This window comes from Scyliorhinus torazame, chromosome 5 (assembly GCF_047496885.1).
Source record: "Scyliorhinus torazame isolate Kashiwa2021f chromosome 5, sScyTor2.1, whole genome shotgun sequence".
NCBI classification, from domain to species: Eukaryota; Metazoa; Chordata; class Chondrichthyes; order Carcharhiniformes; family Scyliorhinidae; genus Scyliorhinus; species Scyliorhinus torazame.
The window spans coordinates 66,686,701-66,711,374 of NC_092711.1; positions in this window are offsets into that span (position 1 = coordinate 66,686,701).

The following is a 24,674-nucleotide window of genomic DNA, read 5'->3' on the forward strand; positions in this document are numbered from 1 at the left end:
AGTGGTCCCTGGGTGGTTTATCTTTATTTACAGTGGTCCCTGGGTGGTTTATCTTTATTTACCGTGGTCCCCGGGTGGTTTATCTTTATTTACCCTGGTCCCTGGGTCGTTAATCTTTATTTACAGTGGTCCCCGGGTGGTTTATCTTTATTTACAGTGGTCTCTGGGTAGTTTATCCTTATTTACAGTGGTCCCTGGGTGGTTTATCTTTGTTTACAGTGGTCCCTGGGTGGTTTATCTTTATTTACAGTGGTCCCTGGGTGGTTTATCTTTATTTACAGTGGTCCCTGGGTGGTTTATCTTTATTTACAGTGGTCCCTGGGTGGGTTATCTTTATTTACAGTGGTCCCTGGGAGGTTTATCTTTATTTACAGTGGTCCCTGGGTGGTTTATCTTTATTTACAGTGGTCCCTGGGTGGTGTATCTTTATTTACAGTTGTCCCCGGGTGGTGTATCTTTATTTACAGTTGTCCCCGGGTGGTTTATCTTTATTTACAGTGGTCCCTGGGTGGTTTATCTTTATTTACAGTGGTCTGTGGGTGGTTTATATTTATTTACAGTGGTCCCTGGGTGGTTTATCTTTATTTACAGTGGTCCCTGGGTGTTTTATCTTTATTTACAGTGGTCCCTGGGTGATTTATCTTTATTTACAATGGTCCCTGGGTGGTTTATCTTTATTTACAGTTGTCCCCGGGTGGTTTATCTTTATTTACACTGGTCCCTGGGTGGTGTATCTTTATTTACAGTGGTCCCCGGGTGGTTTATCTTTATTTCCAGTGATCCCTGGGTGGTTTATCTTTATTTACCGTGGTCCCCGGGTGGTTTATCTTTATTTACACTGGTCCCTGGGTCGTTTATCTTTATTTACAGTGGTCCCCGGGTGGTTTATCTTTATTTACAGTGGTCTCTGGGTGGTTTATCCTTATTTACAGTGGTCCCTGGGTGGTTTATCTTTGTTTACAGTGGTCCCTGGGTGGTTTATCTTTATTTACAGTGGTCCCTGGGTGGTTTATCTTTATTTACAGTGGTCCCTGGGTGGTTTATCTTTATTTACAGTGGTCTCTGGGTGGTTTATCTTTATTTACAGTGGTCCCCGTGTGGTTTATCTTTATTTACAGTGGTCCCCGGGTGGTTTATCTTTATTTACAGTGGTCCCCGGGTGGTTTATCTTTATTTACAGTGGTCCCTGGGTGGTTTATCTTTATTTACAGTGGGCCCCGGGTGGTTTATCTTCATTTACAGTCATCCCCGGGTGGTTTATATTTATTTACAGTGATCCCTGGGTGGTTTATCTTTATTTACAGTGGTCTCTGGGTGTTTTATCTTTATTTACAGTGGTCCAAGAGTGGTTTATCTTTATTTACAGTGGTCCCTGGGTGGTTTATCTTTATTTACAGTGGTCCCTGGGTAGTTTATCTTTATTTACAGTGGTCTCCGGGTGGTTTATCTTTATTTACAGTGGTCTCTGGGTGGTTTATCTTTATTTACAGTGGTCCCTGGTTAGTTTATCTTTATTTACAGTGGTCTCCGGGTGGTTTATCTTTATTTACAGTGGTCCCTGGGTGGTTTATATTTATCTACAGTGGTTCCCGGGTGGTTTATCTTAATTTACAGTGGTCCCTGGGTGGTTTATCTTTATTTACAGTGGTCCCTGGGTGGTTTATCATTATTTACAGTGGTCTCTGGGTGGTTTATCTTTATTTACAGTGGTCTCTGGGTGGTTTATCTTGATTTACAGTGGTCTCTGGGTGGTTTATCTTCATTTACAGTGGTCTCTGGGTGGTTTATCTTTATTTACAGTGGTCTCTGGGTGGTTTATCTTTATTTACAGTGGTCCCCGGGTGGTTTATCTTTATTTACAGTGGTCCCCGGGTGGTTTATCTTTATTTACAGTGGTCCCTGGGTGGTTTATATTTATTTGCAGTGGTACCTGGGTGGTTTATCTTTATTTACAGTGGTCCCTGGGTAGTTTATCTTTATTTACAGTGGTCCCTGGGTGGTTTATCTTTATTGACAGTGGTCCCCGGGTGGACTATCTTTATTTACAGTGGTCCCCGGGTGGTTTATCTTTATTTACAGTGGTCTCTGGGTGGTTTATCTTTATTTTCAGTGGTCCCTGGGTGGTTAATCTTTATTTACAGTGGTCCCCGGGTGGTTTATCTTTATTTACAGAGGTGCCCGGGTGGTTTATCTTTATTTACAGTGGTCCCTGGGTGGTTTATCTTTATTTACAGTGGTCCCTGGGTGGTTTATCTTTATTTACAGTGGTCCCTGGGTGGTTTATCTTTATTTACAGTGGTCCCTGGGTGGTTTATCTTTATTTACAGTGGTCCCTGGGTGGTTTATCTTTATTTACAGTGGTCCCTGGGTGGTTTATCTTTATTTACAGTGGTCCCTGGGTGGTTTATCTTTATTTACAGTGGTCCCCGGGTGGTTTATCTTTATTTACAGTGGTCCCTGGGTGGTTTATCTTTATTTACAGTGGTCCCTGGGTGGTTTATCTTTATTTACAGTGGTCCCCGTGTGTTTTATCTTTATTTACAGTGGTCCCTGGGTGGTTTATCTTGATTTACAGTGGTCCCCGTGTGGTTTATCTTTATTTACAGTGGTCCCTGGGTGGTTTATCTTTATTTACATTGGTCCCTGGGTGGTTTATGTTTATTTACAGTGGTCCCCGGGTGGTTTATCTTTATTTACAGTGGTTCCTGGGTGGTTTATCTTTATTTACAGTGGTCCCCGTGTGGTTTATATTTATTTACAGTGGTCCCTGGGTGGTTTATCTTTATTTACAGTGGTCCCCGGGTTGTTTATCTTTATTTACAGTTTCCCTGGGTGGTTTATCTTTATTTACAGTGGTTCCCGGGAGGTTTATCTTTATTTACAGTGGTCTCTGGGTGGTTTGTCTTTATTTACAGTGGTCCCTGGGTGGTTTATCTTTATTTACAGTGGTCTCTGGGTGGTTTGTCTTTATTTACAGTGGTCCCTGGGTGGTTTATCTTTATTTACAGTGGTCTCTGTGTGGTTTATCTTTATTTACAGTGGTCTCTGGGTGGTTTGTCTTTATTTACAGTGGTCCCTGGGTGGTTTATCTTTATTTACAGTGGTCCCTGGGTGGTTTGTCTTTATTTACAGTGGTCTCTGGGTGGTTTGTCTTTATTTACAGTGGTCCCTGGGTGGTTTATCTTTATTTCCAGTGGTCCCCGGGTGGTTTATCTTGATTTTCAGTGGTCCCTGGGTGGTTTATCTTTATTTCCAGTGGCCCCTGTGTGGTTTATCTTTATTTACAGTGGTCCCCGGGTGGTTTATCTTTATTTACAGTGGTCCCTGGGTGGTTTATAATTATTTACAGTGGTCTCTGGGTGGTTTATCTTTATTTACAGTGGTCTCTGGGTGGTTTATCTTGATTTACAGTGGTCTCTGGGTGGTTTATCTTGATTTACAGTGGTCTCTGGGTGGTTTATCTTTATTTACAGTGGTCTCTGGGTGGTTTATCTTTATTTACAGTGGTCCCCGGGTGGTTTATCTTTATTTACAGTGGTCTCTGGGTGGTTTATCTTTATTTACAGTGGTCCCTGGGTGGTTTATCATTATTTACAGTGGTCTCTGGGTGGTTTATCTTTATTTACAGTGGTCTCTGGGTGGTTTATCTTGATTTACAGTGGTCTCTGGGTGGTTTATCTTTATTTACAGTGGTCTCTGGGTGGTTTATCTTTATTTACAGTGGTCTCTGGGTGGTTTATCTTTATTTACAGTGGTCCCCGGGTGGTTTATCTTTATTTACAGTGGTCCTCGGGTGGTTTATCTTTATTTACAGTGGTCCCTGGGTGGTTTATATTTATTTGCAGTGGTACCTGGGTGGTTTATCTTTATTTACAGTGGTCCCTGGGTAGTTTATCTTTATTTACAGTGGTCCCTGGGTGGTTTATCTTTATTTACAGTGGTCCCCCGGTGGACTATCTTTATTTACAGTGGTCCCCGGGTGGTTTATCTTTATTTACAGTGGTCTCTGGGTGGTTTATCTTTATTTTCAGTGGTCCCTGGGTGGTTTATCTTTATTTACAGTGGTCCCTGGGTGGTTTATCTTTATTTACAGTGGTCCCTGGGTGGTTTATCTTTATTTACAGTGGTCCCTGGGTGGTTTATCTTTATTTACAGTGGTCCCTGGGTGGTTTATCTTTATTTACAGTGGTCCCTGAGTGGTTTATCTTTATTTACAGTGGTCCCCGGGTGGTTTATCTTTATTTACAGTGGTCCCTGGGTGGTTTATCTTTATTTACAGTGGTCCCTGGGTGATTTATCTTTATTTACAGTGGTCCCCGTGTGGTTTATCTTTATTTACAGTGGTCCCTGGGTGGTTTATCTTGATTTACAGTGGTCCCCGTGTGGTTTATCTTTATTTACAGTGGTCCCTGGGTGGTTTATCTTTATTTACATTGGTCCCTGGGTGGTTTATGTTTATTTACAGTGGTCCCCGGGTGGTTTATCTTTATTTACAGTGGTTCCTGGGTGGTTTATCTTTATTTACAGTGGTCCCTGGGTGGTTTATCTTTATTTACAGTGGTCTCTGGGTGGTTTATCTTTATTTACAGTGGTCCCCGGGTTGTTTATCTTTATTTACAGTGGTTCCTGGGTGGTTTATCTTTATTTCCAATGGTCTCTGGGTGGTTTATATTTATTTACAGTGGTCCCTGGGTGGTTTATCTTTATTTACAGTGATCCCCGGGTTGTTTATCTTTATTTACAGTGGTCCCTGGGTGGTTTATCTTTATTTACAGTGGTCCCCGGGTTGTTTATCTTTATTTACAGTGGTCCCTGGGTGGTTTATCTTTATTTACAGTGGTTCCCGGGTGGTTTATCTTTATTTACAGTGGTCTCTGGGTGGTTTGTCTTTATTTACAGTGGTCCCTGGGTGGTTTATCTTTATTTACAGTGGTCTCTGGGTGGTTTGTCTTTATTTACAGTGGTCCCTGGGTGGTTTATCTTTATTTACAGTGGTCTCTGTGTGGTTTATCTTTATTTACAGTGGTCTCTGGGTGGTTTGTCTTTATTTACAGTGGTCCCTGGGTGGTTTATCTTTATTTCCAGTGGTCCCCGGGTGGTTTATCTTGATTTTCAGTGGTCCCTGGGTGGTTTATCTTTATTTCCAGTGGCCCCTGTGTGGTTTATCTTTATTTACAGTGGTCCCCGGGTGGTTTATCTTTATTTACAGTGGTCTCTGGCTGGTTTATCTTTATTTACAGTGGTCCCCGGGTGGTTTATCTTTATTTACAGTGGTCTCTGGGTGGTTTGTCTTTATTTACAGTGGCCCCTGGGTTGTTTATCTTTATTTACAGTGGTCCCTGGGTGGTTTATCTTTATTTACAGTGATCCCTGGGTGGTTTATCTTTATTTACAGTGGTCTCTGGGTGGTTTATCTTTATTTACAGTGGTACCTGTGTGGTTTATCTTTATTTACAGTGGTCCCTGGGTGGTGTATCTTTATTTACAGTGGTCCCCGGGTGGTTTATCTTTATTTACAGTGGTCCCGGGGTGGTTTATCTTTATTTACAGCGGTCCCGGGGTGGTTTATCTTTATTTACAGTGGTCTCTGGGTGGTTTATCTTTATTTACAGTGGTACCTGTGTGGTTTAACTTTATTTACAGTGGTCCCTGGGTGGTTTATCTTTATTTACAGTGGTCCCCGGGTGGTTTATCTTTATTTACAGTGGTCCCTGGGTGGTTTAACTTTATTTACAGTGGTCCCTGGGTGGTTTATCTTTATTTACAGTGGTCTCTGGGTGGTTTGTCTTTATTTACAGTGGTCCCTGGGTGGTTTATCTTTATTTACAGTGGTCTCTGGGTGGTTTATCTTTATTTACAGTGGTCCCTGGGTGGTTTATCTTTATTTACAGTGGTCTCTGGGTGGTTTGTCTTTATTTACAGTGGTCCCTGGGTGGTTTATCTTTATTTACAGTGGTCTCTGGGTGGTTTATCTTTATTTGCTGTGGTCCCTGGGTGGTTTATCTTTATTTACAGTGGTCCCTGGGTGGTTTATCTTTATTTACAGTGATCTCTGGGTGGTTTATCTTTATTTACAGTGGTCCCTGGGTGGTTTATCTTTATTTACAGTGGTCTCTGGGTGGTTTATCTTTATTTACAGTGGTCCCCGGGTGGTTTATCTTTATTTACAGTGGTCTCTGGGTGGTTTATCTTTATTTACAGTGGTCCCCGGGTGGTTTATCTTTATTTACAGTGGTCTCTGGGTGGATTATCTTTATTTACAGTGGACTCTGGGTGGTTTATCTTTATTTACAGTGGTCCCCGGGTGGTTTATCTTTATTTACAGTGGTCTCTGGGAGGTTTATCTTTATTTACAGTGGTCCCTGTGTGGTTTATCTTTATTTACAGTGGTCTCTGGGTGGTTTATCTTTATTTACAGTGGTCCCCGGGTGGTTTATCTTTATTTACAGTGGTCCCTGTGTGGTTTATCTTTATTTACAGTGGTCCCTGGGTTGTTTATCTTTATTTACAGTGGTCCCCGGGTGGTTTATCTTTATTTACAGTGGTCCCTGGGTGGTTTATCTTTATTTACAGTGGTCTCTGGGTGGTTTATCTTTATTTACAGTGGTTCCCGGGTGGTTTATCTTTATTTACAGTGGTCCCTGGGTTGTTTATCTTTATTTACAGTGGTTCCCGGGAGGTTTATCTTTATTTACAGTGGTCCCTGGGTGGTTTATCTTTATTTACAGTGGTCTCTGGGTGGTTTATCTTTATTTACAGTGGTCCCTGGGTGGTTTATCTTTATTTACAGTGGTCCCCGGGTGGTTTATCTTTATTTACAGTGGTCCCTAGGTGGTTTATCTTTATTTACAGTGGTCCCTGGGTGGTTTATCTTTATTTACACTGGTCCCTGGGTGGTTTATCTTTATTTACAGTGGTCCCTGGGTGGTTTATCTTTATTTACACTGGTCCCTGGGTCGTTTATCTTTATTTGCAGTGGTCCCTGGGTGGTTTATCTTTATTTACAGTGGTCCCTGGGTGGTTTATCTTTATTTACAGTGGTCCCTGGGTGGTTTATCTTTATTTACAGTGGTCCCTGGGTGGTTTATCTTTATTTACAGTGGTCCCCGGGTGCTTTATCTTTATTTACAGTGGTCTCTGGGAGGTTTATCTTTATTTACAGTGGTCCCTGTGTGGTTTATCTTTATTTACAGTGGTCTCTGGGTGGTTTATCTTTATTTACAGTGGTCCCCGGGTGGTTTATCTTTATTTACAGTGGTCCCTGTGTGGTTTATCTTTATTTACAGTGGTCCCTGGGTTGTTTATCTTTATTTACAGTGGTCCCCGGGTGGTTTATCTTTATTTACAGTGGTCCCCGGGTGGTTTATCTTTATTTACAGTGGTCTCTGGGAGGTTTATCTTTATTTAAAGTGGCCCCTGGGTGGTTTATCTTTATTTACAGTGGTCTCTGGGTTGTTTATCTTTATTTACAGTGGTTCCCGGGTGGTTTATCTTTATTTACAATGTTCCCTGGGTTGTTTATCTTTATTTACAGTGGTTCCCGGGAGGTTTATCTTTATTTTCAGTGGTCCCTGTGTGGTTTATCTTTATTTACAGTGGTCTCTGGGTGGTTTATCTTCGTTTACAGTGGTCCCTGGGTGGTTTATCTTTATTTACAGTGGTCCCCGGGTGGTTTATCTTTATTTACAGTGGTCCCTGGGTGGTTTATCTTTATTTACAGTGGACCCTGGGTGGTTTATCTTTATTTACACTGGTCCCTGGGTGGTTTATCTTTATTTACAGTGGTCCCTGGGTGGTTTATCTTTATTTACACTGGTCCCTGGGTCGTTTATCTTTATTTACAGTGGTCCCTGGGTGGTTTATCTTTATTTACAGTGGTCCCTGGGTGGTTTATCTTTATTTACAGTGGTCCCTGGGTGGTTTATCTTTATTTACAGTGGTCCCTGGGTGGTTTATCTTTATTTACAGTGGTCCCCGGGTGCTTTATCTTTATTTACACTGGTCCCTGGGTGGTTTATCTTTATTTACAGTGGTCCCTGAGTGGTTTAACTTTATTTACAGTGGTTCCTGGGTGGTTTATCTTTATTTACAGTGGTCCCTGAGTGGTTTATCTTTATTTACAGTGGTCCCCGGGTGGTATATCTTTATTTACAGTGGTCCCCGGGTGGTTTGTCTTTATTTACAGTGGTCCCTGGGTGGTTTATCTTTATTTACAGTGGTCTCTGGGTGGTTTATCTTTATTTGCTGTGGTCCCTGGGTGGTTTATCTTTATTTACAGTGGTCCCTGGGTGGTTTATCTTTATTTACAGTGATCTCTGTGTGGTTTATCTTTATTTACAGTGGTCCCTGGGTGGTTTATCTTTATTTACAGTGGTCTCTGGGTGGTTTATCTTTATTTACAGTGGTCCCCGGGTGGTTTATCTTTATTTACAGTGGTCTCTGGGTGGTTTATCTTTATTTACAGTGGTCCCCGGGTGGTTTATCTTTATTTACAGTGGTCTCTGGGTGGATTATCTTTATTTACAGTGGACTCTGGGTGGTTTATCTTTATTTACAGTGGTCCCCGGGTGGTTTACCTTTATTTACAGTGGTCTCTGGGAGGTTTATCTTTATTTAGAGTGGTCCCTGGGTGGTTTATCTTTATTTACAGTGGTCTCTGGGTGGTTTATCTTTATTTACAGTGGTCCCCGGGTGGTTTATCTTTATTTACAGTGGTCCCTGTGTGGTTTATCTTTATTTACAGTGGTCCCTGGGTTGTTTATCTTTATTTACAGTGGTCCCCGGGTGGTTTATCTTTATTTACAGTGGTCCCCGGGTGGCTAATCATTATTTACAGTGGTCTCTGGGAGGTTTTTCTTTATTTACCGTGGTCCCTGGGTGGTTTATCTTTATTTACAGTGGTCTCTGGGTGGTTTATCTTTATTTACAGTGGTTCCCGGGTGGTTTATCTTTATTTACAGTGGTCCCTGGGTTGTTTATCTTTATTTACAGTGGTTCCCGGGAGGTTTATCTTTATTTACAGTGGTCCCTGGGTGGTTTATCTTTATTAACAGTGGTCCCTGGGTGGTTTATCTTTATTTACAGTGGTCTCTGGGTGGTTTATCTTTATTTACAGTGGTCCCTGGGTGGTTTATCTTTATTTACAGTGGTCCCCGGGTGGTTTATCTTTATTTACAGTGGTCCCTGGGTGGTTTATCTTTATTTACAGTGGTCCCTGGGTGGTTTATCTTTATTTACACTGGTCCCTGGGTGGTTTATCTTTATTTACAGTGGTCCCTGGGTGGTTTATCTTTATTTACACTGGTCCCTGGGTCGTTTATCTTTATTTGCAGTGGTCCCTGGGTGGTTTATCTTTATTTACAGTGGTCCCTGGGTGGTTTATCTTTATTTACAGTGGTCCCTGGGTGGTTTATCTTTATTTACAGTGGTCCCTGGGTGGTTTATCTTTATTTACAGTGGTCCCCGGGTGCTTTATCTTTATTTACAGTGGTCTCTGGGAGGTTTATCTTTATTTACAGTGGTCCCTGGGTGGTTTATCTTTATTTACAGTGGTCTCTGGGTGGTTTATCTTTATTTACAGTGGTCCCCGGGTGGTTTATCTTTATTTACAGTGGTCCCTGTGTGGTTTATCTTTATTTACAGTGGTCCCTGGGTTGTTTATCTTTATTTACAGTGGTCCCCGGGTGGTTTATCTTTATTTACAGTGGTCCCCGGGTGGTTTATCTTTATTTACAGTGGTCTCTGGGAGGTTTATCTTTATTTACAGTGGTCCCTGGGTGGTTTCTCTTTATTTACAGTGGTCTCTGGGTGGTTTATCTTTATTTACAGTGGTTCCCGGGTGGTTTATCTTTATTTACATTGTTCCCTGGGTTGTTTATCTTTATTTACAGTGGTTCCCGGGAGGTTTATCTTTATTTACAGTGGTCCCTGTGTGGTTTATCTTTATTTACAGTGGTCTCTGGGTGGTTTATCTTCATTTACAGTGGTCCCTGGGTGGTTTATCTTTATTTACAGTGGTCCCCGGGTGGTTTATCTTTATTTACAGTGGTCCCTGGGTGGTTTATCTTTATTTACAGTGGTCCCTGGGTGGTTTATCTTTATTTACACTGGTCCCTGGGTGGTTTATCTTTATTTACAGTGGTCCCTGGGTGGTTTATCTTTATTTACACTGGTCCCTGGGTCGTTTATCTTTATTTACAGTGGTCCCTGGGTGGTTTATCTTTATTTACAGTGGTCCCTGGGTGGTTTATCTTTATTTACAGTGGTCCCTGGGTGGTTTATCTTTATTTACAGTGGTCCCTGGGTGGTTTATCTTTATTTACAGTGGTCCCCGGGTGCTTTATCTTTATTTACACTGGTCCCTGGGTGGTTTATCTTTATTTACAGTGGTCCCTGAGTGGTTTAACTTTATTTACAGTGGTTCCTGGGTGGTTTATCTTTATTTACAGTGGTCCCTGAGTGGTTTATCTTTATTTACAGTGGTCCCCGGGTGGTTTATCTTTATTTACAGTGGTCCCCGGGTGGTTTATCTTTATTTACAGTGGTCCCCGGGTTGTTTATCTTTATTTACAGTGGTCCCTGGGTTGTTTATATTAATTGACAGTGGTCTCTGGGTGGTTTATCTTTATTTACAGTGGTCCCCGGGTGGTTTAACTTTATTTACAGTGGTCCCCGGGTGGTTTATCTTTATTTACAGTGTTTCCTGGGTGTTTTATCTTTATTTACAGTGGTCCCCGGGTGGTTTATCTTTATTTACAGTGGTCCCTGGGTGGTTTATCTTTATTTACAGTGATCTCCGGGTGGTTTATCTTTATTTACAGTGGTCCCTGTGTGGTTTATCTTTATTGACAGTGGTCTCTGGGTGGTTTATCTTTATTTACAGTGGTCCCTGGGTGGTTTATCTTTATTACAGTGGTCCCCGTGTGGTTTATCTTTATTTACAGTGGTCCCTGGGTGGTTTGTCTTTATTTACAGTGGTCCCCGGGTGATTTATCTTTATTTAAAGTGGTTCCCCGGGTGGTTTATCTTTATTTGCAGTGGTCTCTGGGTGGTTTATCTTTATTTACAGTGGTCCCCGGGTGGTTTATCTTTATTTACAGTGGTCTCTGGGTGGTTTATCTTTATTTACAGTGGTCTCTGGGTGGTTTATCTTTATTTACAGTGGTCTCTGGGTGGTTTATCTTTATTTACAGTTGTCCCTGGGTGGTTTATCTTTATTTACAGTGGTCCCCGGGTGGTTTATCTTTATTTACAGTGGTCCCTGGGTGGTTTATCTTTATTTACAGTGGTCCCCGGGTGATTTATCTTTATTTAAAGTGGTTCCCCGGGTGGTTTATCTTTATTTGCAGTGGTCTCTGGGTGGTTTATCTTTATTTACAGTGGTCCCCGGGTAGTTTATCTTTATTTAAAGTGGTTCCCCGGGTGGTTTATCTTTATTTGCAGTGGTCTCTGGGTGGTTTATCTTTATTTACAGTGGTCCCCGGGTGGTTTATCTTTATTTACAGTGGTCTCTGGGTGGTTTATCTTTATTTACAGTGGTCTCTGGGTGGTTTATCTTTATTTACAGTGGTCCCTGGGTAGTTTATCTTTATTTACAGTGGTCCCCGGGTGGTTTATCTTTATTTACAGTGGTCTCTGGGTGGTTTATCCTTATTTACAGTGGTCCCTGTGTGGTTGATGTTTATTTACAGTGGTGCCTGGGTGGTTTATCTTTATTTACAGTGGCCCCCGGGTGGTTTATCTTTATTTACAGTGGTCCCTGGGTGGTTTATCTTTATTTACAGTGGTCCTGGGTGGTTTATCTTTATTTACAGTGGTGCCTGGGTGGTTTATCTTTATTTACAGTGGTCCCTGGGTGGTTTATCTTTATTTACAGTGGTCCCCGGGTGGTTTATCTTTATTTACAGTGGTCCCTGGGTGGTTTATCTTTACTTACAGTGGTCCCTGTGTGGTTTATCTTTATTTACAGTGGTTCCCTGGGTGGTGTATCTTTATTTACAGTGGTCCCCGAGTGGTTTATCTTTATTTACAGTGGTCCCCGGGTGGTTTATCTTTATTTACAGTGGTCCCTGGGTGGTTTATCTCTATTTACAGTGGTCCCTGGGTGGTTTATCTTTATTTACAGTGGTCCCTGGGTGGTTTATCTTTATTTACAGTGGTTCCCGGGTGGTTTATCTTTATTTACCGTGGTCCCCGGGTGGTTTATCTTTATTTACCGTGGTCCCCGGGTGGTTTATCTTTATTTACAGTGGTCCCCGGGTGGTTTATCTTTATTTACAGTGGTCCCTGGGTGGTTTATCTTTATTCACAGTGGTCCCTGGGTGGTTTATATTTATTTACAGTGGTCCCTGGGTGGTTTATCTTTATTTACAGTGGTCCCTGGGTGGTTTATCTTTATTTACAGTGGTCCCCGGGTGATTTATCTTTATTTAAAGTGGTTACCCGGGTGGTTTATCTTTATTTACAGTGGTCCCTGGGTGGTTTATCTTTATTTACAGTGGTCCCTGGGTGGTTTATCTTTATTTACAGTGGTCCCTGGGTGGTTTATCTTTATTTACAGTGGTTCCCCGGGTGGTTTATCTTTATTTACAGTGGTCCCTGGGTGGTTTATCTTTATTTACAGTGGTCCCTGGGTGGTTTATCTTTATTTACAGTGGTTCCCCGGGTGGTTTATCTTTATTTACAGTGGTCCCTGGGTGGTTTATCTTTATTTACAGTGGTCCCTGGGTGGTTTATCTTTATTTACAGTGGTCCCCGGGTGATTTATCTTTATTTAAAGTGGTTCCCCGGGTGGTTTATCTTTATTTACAGTGGTCCCTGGGTGGTTTATCTTTATTTACAGTGGTCCCTGGGTGGTTTATCTTTATTTACAGTGGTCCCTGGGTGGTTTATCTCTATTTACAGTGGTCCCTGGGTGGTTTATCTTTATTTACAGTGGTCCCTGGGTGGTTTATCTTTATTTACAATGGTTCCCGGGTGGTTTATCTTTATTTACCGTGGTCCCCGGGTAGTTTATCTTTATTTACAGTGGTCCCTGGGTGGTTTATCTTTATTTACCGTGGTCCCCGGGTGGTTTATCTTTATTTACAGTGGTCCCTGGGTGGTTTATCTTTATTTACAGTGGTCCCCGGGTAGTTTATCTTTATTTACAATGGTTCCCGGGTGGTTTATCTTTATTTACCGTGGTCCCCGGGTAGTTTATCTTTATTTACAGTGGTCCCTGGGTGGTTTATCTTTATTTACAGTGGTCCCCGGGTAGTTTATCTTTATTTACCGTGGTCCCCGGGTGGTTTATCTTTATTTACAGTGGTCCCTGGGTGGTTTATCTTTATTTACAGTGGTGTCTGGGTGGTTTATCTTTATTTACAGTGGTCCCCGGGTGGTTTATCTTTATTTACAGTGGTCTCTGGGTGGTTTATCTTTAATTACAGTGGTCCCTGGGTGGTTTATCTTTATTTACAGTGGTCCCCGGGTGGTTTCTCTTTATTTACAGTGGTCCCTGGGTGGTTTGTCTTTATTTGCAGTGGTCGCTGGGTGGTTTATCTTTATTTACAGTGGTCCCTGGGTGGTTTATCTTTATTTACAGTGGTCCCTGGGTGGTTTATCTTTATTTACAGTGGTCTCTGGGTGATTTATCTTTATTTACAGTGGTCCCTGGGTGGTTTATCTTTATTTACAGTGGTCTCTGGGTGGTTTATCTTTATTTAAAGTGGTCCCTGGGTGGTTTATCTTTATTTACAGTGGTCGCTGGGTGGTTTCTCTTTATTTACAGTGGTCCCCGGGTGGTTTATCTTTATTTACACTGGTCCCTGGGTGGTTTATCTTTATTTACAGTGGTCTCTGGGTGGTTTATCTTTATTTACAGTGGTCCCCGGGTGGTTTATCTTTATTTACACTGGTCTCTGGGTGGTTTATCTTTATTTACAGTGGTCCCCGGGTGGTTTATCTTTATTTACAGTGGTCCCTGGGTGGTTTATCTTTATTTACAGTGGTGCCTGGGTGGTTTATCTTTATTTACAGTGGTCCCTGGGTGGTTTATCTTTATTTACAGTGGTCCCCGGGTGGTTTATCTTTATTTACAGTGGTTCCTGGGTGGTTTATCTTTATTTACAGTGGTCCCCGGGTGGTTTATCTTTATTTACAGTGGTCTCTGGGTGATTTATCTTTATTTACAGTGGCCCCTGGGTGGTTTATCTTTATTTACAGTGGTCCCTGGGTGGTTTATCTTTATTTACAGTGGTCCCTGGGTGGTTTATCTTTATTTACAGTGGTCTCTGGGTGGTTTATCTTTATTTACAGTGGTCCCTGGGTGGTTTATCTTTATTTACAGTGGTCTCTGGGTGGTTTATCTTTATTTACAGTGGTCCCCGGGTGGTTTATCTTTATTTACACTGGTCTCTGGGTGGTTTATCTTTATTTACAGTGGTCCCCGGGTGGTTTATCTTTATTTACAGTGGTCCCTGGGTGGTTTATCTTTATTTACAGTGGTGCCTGGGTGGTTTATCTTTATTTACAGTGGTCCCTGGGTGGTTTATCTTTATTTACAGTGGTCCCCGGGTGGTTTATCTTTATTTACAGTGGTTCCTGGGTGGTTTATCTTTATTTACAGTGGTCCCCGGGTGGTTTATCTTTATTTACAGTGGTCTCTGGGTGATTTATCTTTATTTACAGTGGCCCCTGGGTGGTTTATCTTTATTTACAGTGGTCCCTGGGTGGTTTATCTTTATTTACAGTGGTCCCTGGGTGGTTTATCTTTATTTACAGTGGTCTCTGGGTGGTTTATCTTTATTTACAGTGGTCCCTGGGTGGTTTATCTTTATTTACAGTGGTCTCTGGGTGGTTTATCTTTATTTACAGTGGTCCCTGGGTGATTTATCTTTATTTACAGTGGTCCCTGGGTGGTTTATCTTTATTTACAGTGGTCCCTGGGTGGTTTATCTTTATTTACAGTGGTCCCTGGGTGGTTTATCTCTATTTACAGTGGTCCCTGGGTGGTTTATCTTTATTTACAGTGGTCCCTGGGTGGTTTATCTTTATTTACAGTGGTTCCCGGGTGGTTTATCTTTATTTACCGTGGTCCCCGGGTAGTTTATCTTTATTTACCGTGGTCCCCGGGTGGTTTATCTTTATTTACAGTGGTCCCTGGGTGGTTTATCTTTATTTACAGTGGTGTCTGGGTGGTTTATCTTTATTTACAGTGGTCCCCGGTTGGTTTATCTTTATTTACAGTGGTCTCTGGGTGGTTTATCTTTAATTACAGTGGTCCCTGGGTGGTTTCTCTTTATTTACAGTGGTCCCCGGGTGGTTTCTCTTTATTTACAGTGGTCCCTGGGTGGTTTATCTTTATTTACAGTGGTCGCTGGGTGGTTTCTCTTCATTTACAGTGGTCCCCGGGTGGTTTATCTTTATTTACACTGGTCCCTGGGTGGTTTATCTTTATTTACAGTGGTCTCTGGGTGGTTTATCTTTATTTACAGTGGTCCCCGGGTGGTTTATCTTTATTTACACTGGTCTCTGGGTGGTTTATCTTTATTTACAGTGGTCCCCGGGCGGTTTATCTTTATTTACAGTGGTCCCTGTGTGGTTTATCTTTATTTACAGTGGTGCCTGGGTGGTTTATCTTTATTTACAGTGGTCCCTGGGTGGTTTATCTTTATTTACAGTGGTCCCCGGGTGGTTTATCTTTATTTACAGTGGTTCCTGGGTGGTTTATCTTTATTTACAGTGGTCCCCGGGTGGTTTATCTTTATTTACAGTGGTCCCTGGGTGGTTTATCTTTATTTACAGTGGTCCCTGGGTGGTTTATCTTTATTTACAGTGGTCTCTGGGTGGTTTATCTTTATTTACAGTGGTCCCTGAGTGGTTTATCTTTATTTACAGTGGTCTCTGGGTGGTTTATCTTTATTTACAGTGGTCCCTGGGTGGTTTATCTTTATTTATAGTGGTCCCTGGGTGGTTTATCTTTATTTACAGTGGTCCCCGTGTGGTTTATCTTTATTTACAGTGGTCCCTGGGTGGTTTATCTTTATTTACAGTGGCCCCTGTGCGGATTATCTTTATTTACAGTGGTCTCTGGGTGGTTTATCTTTATTTACAGTGGTCCCTGGGTAGTTTATCTTTATTTACAGTAGTCCCCGGGTGGTTTATCTTTATTTACAGTGGTCCCTGGGTGGTTTATCTTTATTTACAGTGGTCCCTGGGTGGTTTATCTTTATTTACAGTGGTCTCTGTGAGGTTTATCTTTATTTATAGTGGTCCCTGGGTGGTTTATCTTTATTTACAGTGGTCCCCGGGTGGTTTATCTTTATTTACAGTGGTGCCTGGGTGGTTTATCTTTATTTACAGTGGCCCCTGGGTCGTTTATCTTTATTTACAGTGGTCCCCGGGTGGTTTAGCTTTATTTACAGTGGTTCCTGGGTGGTTTATCTTTATTTACAGTCGTCCCCGGGTGGTTTATCTTTATTTACAGTGGTCTCTGGGTGATTTATCTTTATTTACAGTGGTCCCTGGGTGGTTTATCTTTATTTACAGTGGTCCCTGGGTGGTTTATCTTTATTTACAGTGGTCCCTGGGTGGTTTATCTTTATTTACAGTGGTCTCTGGGTTGTTTATCTTTATTTACAGTGGTCCCTGGGTGGTTTATCTTTATTTACAGTGGTCTCTGGGTGGTTTATCTTTATTTACAGTGGTCTCTGGGTGGTTTATCTTTATTTACAGTGGTCCCTGGGTGGTTTATCTTTATTTATAGTGGTCCCTGGGTGGTTTATCTTTATTTACAGTGGTCCCCGTGTGGTTTATCTTTATTTACAGTGGTCCCTGGGTGGTTTATCTTTATTTACAGTGGCCCCTGTGCGGATTATCTTTATTTACAGTGGTCTCTGGGTGGTTTATCTTTATTTACAGTGGTCCCTGGGTGGTTTATCTTTATTTACAGTAGTCCCCGGGTGGTTTATCTTTATTTACAGTGGTCCCTGGGTGGTTTATCTTTATTTACAGTGGTCCCTGGGTGGTTTATCTTTATTTACAGTGGTCTCTGTGAGGTTTATCTTTATTTATAGTGGTCCCTGGGTGGTTTATCTTTATTTACAGTGGTCCCCGGGTGGTTTATCTTTATTTACAGTGGTGCCTGGGTGGTTTATCTTTATTTACAGTGGCCCCTGGGTCGTTTATCTTTATTTACAGTGGTCCCCGGGTGGTTTAGCTTTATTTACAGTGGTTCCTGGGTGGTTTATCTTTATTTACAGTCGTCCCCGGGTGGTTTATCTTTATTTACAGTGGTCTCTGGGTGATTTATCTTTATTTACAGTGGTCCCTGGGTGGTTTATCTTTATTTACAGTGGTCCCTGGGTGGTTTATCTTTATTTACAGTGGTCCCTGGGTGGTTTATCTTTATTTACAGTGGTCTCTGGGTTGTTTATCTTTATTTACAGTGGTCCCTGGGTGGTTTATCTTTATTTACAGTGGTCTCTGGGTGGTTTATCTTTATTTACAGTGGTCCCCGGGTGGTTTATCTTTATTTACAGTGGTCCCTGGGTGGTTTATCTTTATTTACAGTGGTCCCCGTGTGGTTTATCTTTATTTACAGTGGTCCCTGGGTGGTTTATCTTTATTTTCAGTGGTCCCTGTGCGGTTTATCTTTATTTACAGTGGTCTCTGGGTGGTTTATCTTTATTTACAGTGGTGCCTGGGTTGTTTATCTTTATTTACAGTGGTCCCTGGGTGGTTTATCTTTATTTACAGTGGTCCCCGGGAGGTTTATCTTTATTTACAGTGGTCCCTGGGTGGTTTATCTTTATTTACAGTGGTCCCTGGGTGGTTTATCTTTTTTTACAGTGGTCCCTGGGTGGTTTATCTTGATTTACAGTGGTCTCTGTGAGGTTTATCTTTATTTACAGTGGTCCCTGGGTGATTTATCTTTATTTACAGTGGTCCCCGGGTGGTTTATCTTTATTTACAGTGGTCCCCGGGTGGTTTATCTTTATTTACAGTGGTCCCTGGGTGGTTTATCTTTATTTACAGTGGTCTCTGGGTGATTTATCTTTATTTACAGTGGTCCCCGGGTGGTTTATCTTTATTTACAGTGATCGCTGGGTGGTTTATCTTTATGTACAGTGGTCCCTGGGTGGTTTATCTTTAATTACAGTGGTCACTGTGTGGTTTATCTTTATTTACAGTGGTCCCTGGGTGGTTTGTCTTTAATTACAGTGGTCACTGTGTGGTTTATCTTTACTTTCAGTGGTCCCTGGGTGGTTTATCTTTATTTACATTGGTCTCTGGGTGGTTTATCTTTATTTACAGTGGTCTCTGGGTGGTTTATCTTTATTTAAAGTGGTCCCTGGGTGGTTTATCTTTATTTACAGTGGTCCCTGGGTGGTTTATCTTTATTTACAGTGGTCCCCGGATTGTTTATCTTTATTTACAGTGGTCCCTGGGTGGTTTATCTTTATTTACAGTGGTCTCTGGGTGGGTTATCATTATTTACAGTGGTCCCCGGGTGGTTTATCTTTATTTACAGTGGTCCCCGGGTGGTTTATCTTTATTTACAGTGGTCCCCGGGTGGTTTATCTTTATTTACAGTGATCCCGGGTGGTTTATCTTTATTTACAGTGGTCCCTGGGTGGTTTATCTTTGTTTACAGTGGTCCCTGGGTGGTTTATCTTTATTTACAGTGGTCCCTGGGTGGTTTATCTTTATTTACAGTGGTCCCCGGGTGTTTTATCTTTATTTACAGTGGTCCCCGGGTGGTTTATCTTTATTTACAGTGATCCCGGATGGTTTATCTTTATTTACAGTGGTCCCTGGGTGTTTTATCTTTATTTACAGTGGTCCCCGGGTGTTTTATCTTTATTTACAGTGGTCCCCGGGTGGTTTATCTTTATTTACAGTGATCCCGGATGGTTTATCTTTATTTACAGTGGTCTCCGGGTGGTTTATCTTTATTTACAGTGGTCCCCGGGTGGTTTATCTTTATTTACAGTGGTTCCTGGGTGGTTTATCTTTATTTCCAATGGTCTCTGGGTGGTTTATCTTTATTTACAGTGGTCCCTGGGTGGTTTATCGTTATTTACAGTGGTCCCTGGGTGGTTTATCTTTATTTACAGTGGTCCCTGAGTGGTTTATCTTTATTTACAGTGGTCTCTGGGTGGATTATCTTTATTTACAGTGGTCTCTGGGTGGTTAATCTTTATTTACAGTGGTCCCTGGGTGGTTTATGTTTATTTACAGTGGTCCCCGGGTGGTTTATCTTTACTTACAGTGGTCCCTGGGTGGTTTATCTTTATTTACAGTGGTCTCTGGGTGGTTTACCTTTATTTACAGTGGGCCCTGGGTGGTTTATCTTTATTTACAGTGGTCCCTGGGTGGTTTATCTTTATTTACAGTGGTCCCCGGGTGGTTTATCTTTATTTACAGTGGTCCCTGGGTGGTTTATCTTTATTTACAGTGGTCTTTGGGTGTTTTATCTTTATTTACAGTTGTCCCCGGGTGGTTTATCTTTATTTACAGTGGTGCCTGGGTGGTTTATCTTTATTTACAGTGGCTCCTGGGTCGTTTATCTTTATTTACAGTGGTCCCCGGGTGGTTTAGCTTTATTTACAGTGGTTCCTGGGTGGTTTATCTTTATTTACAGTCGTCCCCGGGTGGTTTATCTTTATTTACAGTGGTCTCTGGGTGGTTTATCTTTATTTACAGTGGTCTTTGGGTGTTTTATCTTTATTTACAGTTGTCCCCGGGTGGTTTATCTTTATTTACAGTGGTGCCTGGGTGGTTTATCTTTATTTACAGTGGCTCCTGGGTCGTTTATCTTTATTTACAGTGGTCCCCGGGTGGTTTAGCTTTATTTACAGTGGTTCCTGGGTGGTTTATCTTTATTTACAGTCGTCCCCGGGTGGTTTATCTTTATTTACAGTGGTCTCTGGGTGATTTATCTTTATTTACAGTGGTCCCTGGGTGGTTTATCTTTATTTACAGTGGTCCCTGGGTGGTTTATCTTTATTTACAGTGGTCCCTGGGTGGTTTATCTTTATTTACATTGGTCTCTGGGTTGTTTATCTTTATTTACAGTGGTCCCTGGGTGGTTTATCTTTATTTACAGTGGTCTCTGGGTGGTTTATCTTTATTTACAGTGGTCTCTGGGTGGTTTATCTTTATTTACAGTGGTCCCTGGGTGGTTTATCTTTATTTATAGTGGTCCCTGGGTGGTTTATCTTTATTTACAGTGGTCCCCGTGTGGTTTATCTTTATTTACAGTGGTCCCTGGGTGGTTTATCTTTATTTACAGTGGCCCCTGTGCGGATTATCTTTATTTACAGTGGTCTCTGGGTGGTTTATCTTTATTTACAGTGGTCCCTGGGTGGTTTATCTTTATTTACAGTAGTCCCCGGGTGGTTTATCTTTATTTACAGTGGTCCCTGGGTGGTTTATCTTTATTTACAGTGGTCCCTGGGTGGTTTATCTTTATTTACAGTGGTCTCTGTGAGGTTTATCTTTATTTATAGTGGTCCCTGGGTGGTTTATCTTTATTTACAGTGGTCCCCGGGTGGTTTATCTTTATTTACAGTGGTGCCTGGGTGGTTTATCTTTATTTACAGTGGCCCCTGGGTCGTTTATCTTTATTTACAGTGGTCCCCGGGTGGTTTAGCTTTATTTACAGTGGTTCCTGGGTGGTTTATCTTTATTTACAGTCGTCCCCGGGTGGTTTATCTTTATTTACAGTGGTCTCTGGGTGATTTATCTTTATTTACAGTGGTCCCTGGGTGGTTTATCTTTATTTACAGTGGTCCCTGGGTGGTTTATCTTTATTTACAGTGGTCCCTGGGTGGTTTATCTTTATTTACAGTGGTCTCTGGGTTGTTTATCTTTATTTACAGTGGTCCCTGGGTGGTTTATCTTTATTTACAGTGGTCTCTGGGTGGGTTATCATTATTTACAGTGGTCCCCGGGTGGTTTATCTTTATTTACAGTAGTCCCCGGGTGGTTTATCTTTATTTACAGTGGTCCCCGGGTGGTTTATCTTTATTTACAGTGATCCCGGGTGGTTTATCTTTATTTACAGTGGTCCCTGGGTGGTTTATCTTTGTTTACAGTGGTCCCTGGGTGGTTTATCTTTATTTACAGTGGTCCCTGGGTGGTTTATCTTTATTTACAGTGGTCCCCGGGTGTTTTATCTTTATTTACAGTGGTCCCCGGGTGGTTTATCTTTATTTACAGTGATCCCGGATGGTTTATCTTTATTTACAGTGGTCCCTGGGTGGTTTATCTTTATTTACAGTGGTCCCCGGGTGTTTTATCTTTATTTACAGTGGTCCCCGGGTGGTTTATCTTTATTTACAGTGATCCCGGATGGTTTATCTTTATTTACAGTGGTCTCCGGGTGGTTTATCTTTATTTACAGTGGTCCCCGGGTGGTTTATCTTTATTTACAGTGGTTCCTGGGTGGTTTATCTTTATTTCCAATGGTCTCTGGGTGGTTTATCTTTATTTACAGTGGTCCATGGGTGGTTTATCGTTATTTACAGTGGTCCCTGGGTGGTTTATCTTTATTTACAGTGGTCCCTGAGTGGTTTATCTTTATTTACAGTGGTCTCTGGGTGGATTATCTTTATTTACAGTGGTCTCTGGGTGGTTAATCTTTATTTACAGTGGTCCCTGGGTGGTTTATGTTTATTTACAGTGGTCCCCGGGTGGTTTATCTTTACTTACAGTGGTCCCTGGGTGGTTTATCTTCATTTACAGTGGTCTCTGGGTGGTTTACCTTTATTTACAGTGGGCCCTGGGTGGTTTATCTTTATTTACAGTGGTCCCTGGGTGGTTTATCTTTATTTACAGTGGTCCCCGGGTGGTTTATCTTTATTTACAGTGGTCCCTGGGTGGTTTATCTTTATTTACAGTGGTCTTTGGGTGTTTTATCTTTATTTACAGTTGTCCCCGGGTGGTTTATCTTTATTTACAGTGGTGCCTGGGTGGTTTATCTTTATTTACAGTGGCTCCTGGGTCGTTTATCTTTATTTACAGTGGTCCCCGGGTGGTTTAGCTTTATTTACAGTGGTTCCTGGGTGGTTTATCTTTATTTACAGTCGTCCCCGGGTGGTTTATCTTTATTTACAGTGGTCTCTGGGTGATTTATCTTTATTTACAGTGGTCCCTGGGTGGTTTATCTTTATTTACAGTGGTCCCTGGGTGGTTTATCTTTATTTACAGTGGTCCCTGGGTGGTTTATCTTTATTTACAGTGGTCTCTGGGTTGTTTATCTTTATTTACAGTGGTCCCTGGGTGGTTTATCTTTATTTACAGTGGTCTCTGGGTGGTTTATCTTTATTTACAGTGGTCTCTGGGTGGTTTATCTTTATTTACAGTGGTCCCTGGGTGGTTTATCTTTATTTATAGTGGTCCCTGGGTGGTTTATCTTTATTTACAGTGGTCCCCGTGTGGTTTACCTTTATTTACAGTGGTCCCTGGGTGGTTTATCTTTATTTACAGTGGCCCCTGTGCGGATTATCTTTATTTACAGTGGTCTCTGGGTGGTTTATCTTTATTTACAGTGGTCCCTGGGTGGTTTATCTTTATTTACAGTAGTCCCCGGGTGGTTTATCTTTATTTACAGTGGTCCCTGGGTGGTTTATCTTTATTTACAGTGGTCCCTGGGTGGTTTATCTTTATTTACAGTGGTCTCTGTGAGGTTTATCTTTATTTATAGTGGTCCCTGGGTGGTTTATCTTTATTTACAGTGGTCCCCGGGTGGTTTATCTTTATTTACAGTGGTGCCTGGGTGGTTTATCTTTATTTACAGTGGCCCCTGGGTCGTTTATCTTTATTTACAGTGGTCCCCGGGTGGTTTAGCTTTATTTACAGTGGTTCCTGGGTGGTTTATCTTTATTTACAGTCGTCCCCGGGTGGTTTATCTTTATTTACAGTGGTCTCTGGGTGATTTATCTTTATTTACAGTGGTCCCTGGGTGGTTTATCTTTATTTACAGTGGTCCCTGGGTGGTTTATCTTTATTTACAGTGGTCCCTGGGTGGTTTATCTTTATTTACAGTGGTCTCTGGGTTGTTTATCTTTATTTACAGTGGTCCCTGGGTGGTTTATCTTTATTTACAGTGGTCTCTGGGTGGTTTATCTTTATTTACAGTGGTCCCCGGGTGGTTTATCTTTATTTACAGTGGTCCCTGGGTGGTTTATCTTTATTTACAATGGTCCCCGTGTGGTTTATCTTTATTTACAGTGGTCCCTGGGTGGTTTATCTTTATTTTCAGTGGTCCCTGTGCGGTTTATCTTTATTTACAGTGGTCTCTGGGTGGTTTATCTTTATTTACAGTGGTGCCTGGGTTGTTTATCTTTATTTACAGTGGTCCCTGGGTGGTTTATCTTTATTTACAGTGGTCCCCGGGAGGTTTATCTTTATTTACAGTGGTCCCTGGGTGGTTTATCTTTATTTACAGTGGTCCCTGGGTGGTTTATCTTTTTTTACAGTGGTCCCTGGGTGGTTTATCTTGATTTACAGTGGTCTCTGTGAGGTTTATCTTTATTTACAGTGGTCCCTGGGTGATTTATCTTTATTTACAGTGGTCCCCGGGTGGTTTATCTTTATTTACAGTGGTCCCCGGGTGGTTTATCTTTATTTACAGTGGTCCCTGGGTGGTTTATCTTTATTTACAGTGGTCTCTGGGTGATTTATCTTTATTTACAGTGGTCCCCGGGTGGTTTATCTTTATTTACAGTGATCGCTGGGTGGTTTATCTTTATGTACAGTGGTCCCTGGGTGGTTTATCTTTAATTACAGTGGTCACTGTGTGGTTTATCTTTATTTACAGTGGTCCCTGGGTGGTTTGTCTTTAATTACAGTGGTCACTGTGTGGTTTATCTTTACTTTCAGTGGTCCCTGGGTGGTTTATCTTTATTTACATTGGTCTCTGGGTGGTTTATCTTTATTTACAGTGGTCTCTGGGTGGTTTATCTTTATTTAAAGTGGTCCCTGGGTGGTTTATCTTTATTTACAGTGGTCCCTGGGTGGTTTATCTTTATTTACAGTGGTCCCCGGGTTGTTTATCTTTATTTACAGTGGTCCCTGGGTGGTTTATCTTTATTTACAGTGGTCTCTGGGTGGGTTATCATTATTTACAGTGGTCCCCGGGTGGTTTATCTTTATTTACAGTGGTCCCCGGGTGGTTTATCTTTATTTACAGTGGTCCCCGGGTGGTTTATCTTTATTTACAGTGATCCCGGGTGGTTTATCTTTATTTACAGTGGTCCCTGGGTGGTTTATCTTTGTTTACAGTGGTCCCTGGGTGGTTTATCTTTATTTACAGTGGTCCCTGGGTGGTTTATCTTTATTTACAGTGGTCCCCGGGTGTTTTATCTTTATTTACAGTGGTCCCCGGGTGGTTTATCTTTATTTACAGTGATCCCGGATGGTTTATCTTTATTTACAGTGGTCCCTGGGTGGTTTATCTTTATTTACAGTGGTCCCCGGGTGTTTTATCTTTATTTACAGTGGTCCCCGGGTGGTTTATCTTTATTTACAGTGATCCCGGATGGTTTATCTTTATTTACAGTGGTCTCCGGGTGGTTTATCTTTATTTACAGTGGTCCCCGGGTGGTTTATCTTTATTTACAGTGGTTCCTGGGTGGTTTATCTTTATTTCCAATGGTCTCTGGGTGGTTTATCTTTATTTACAG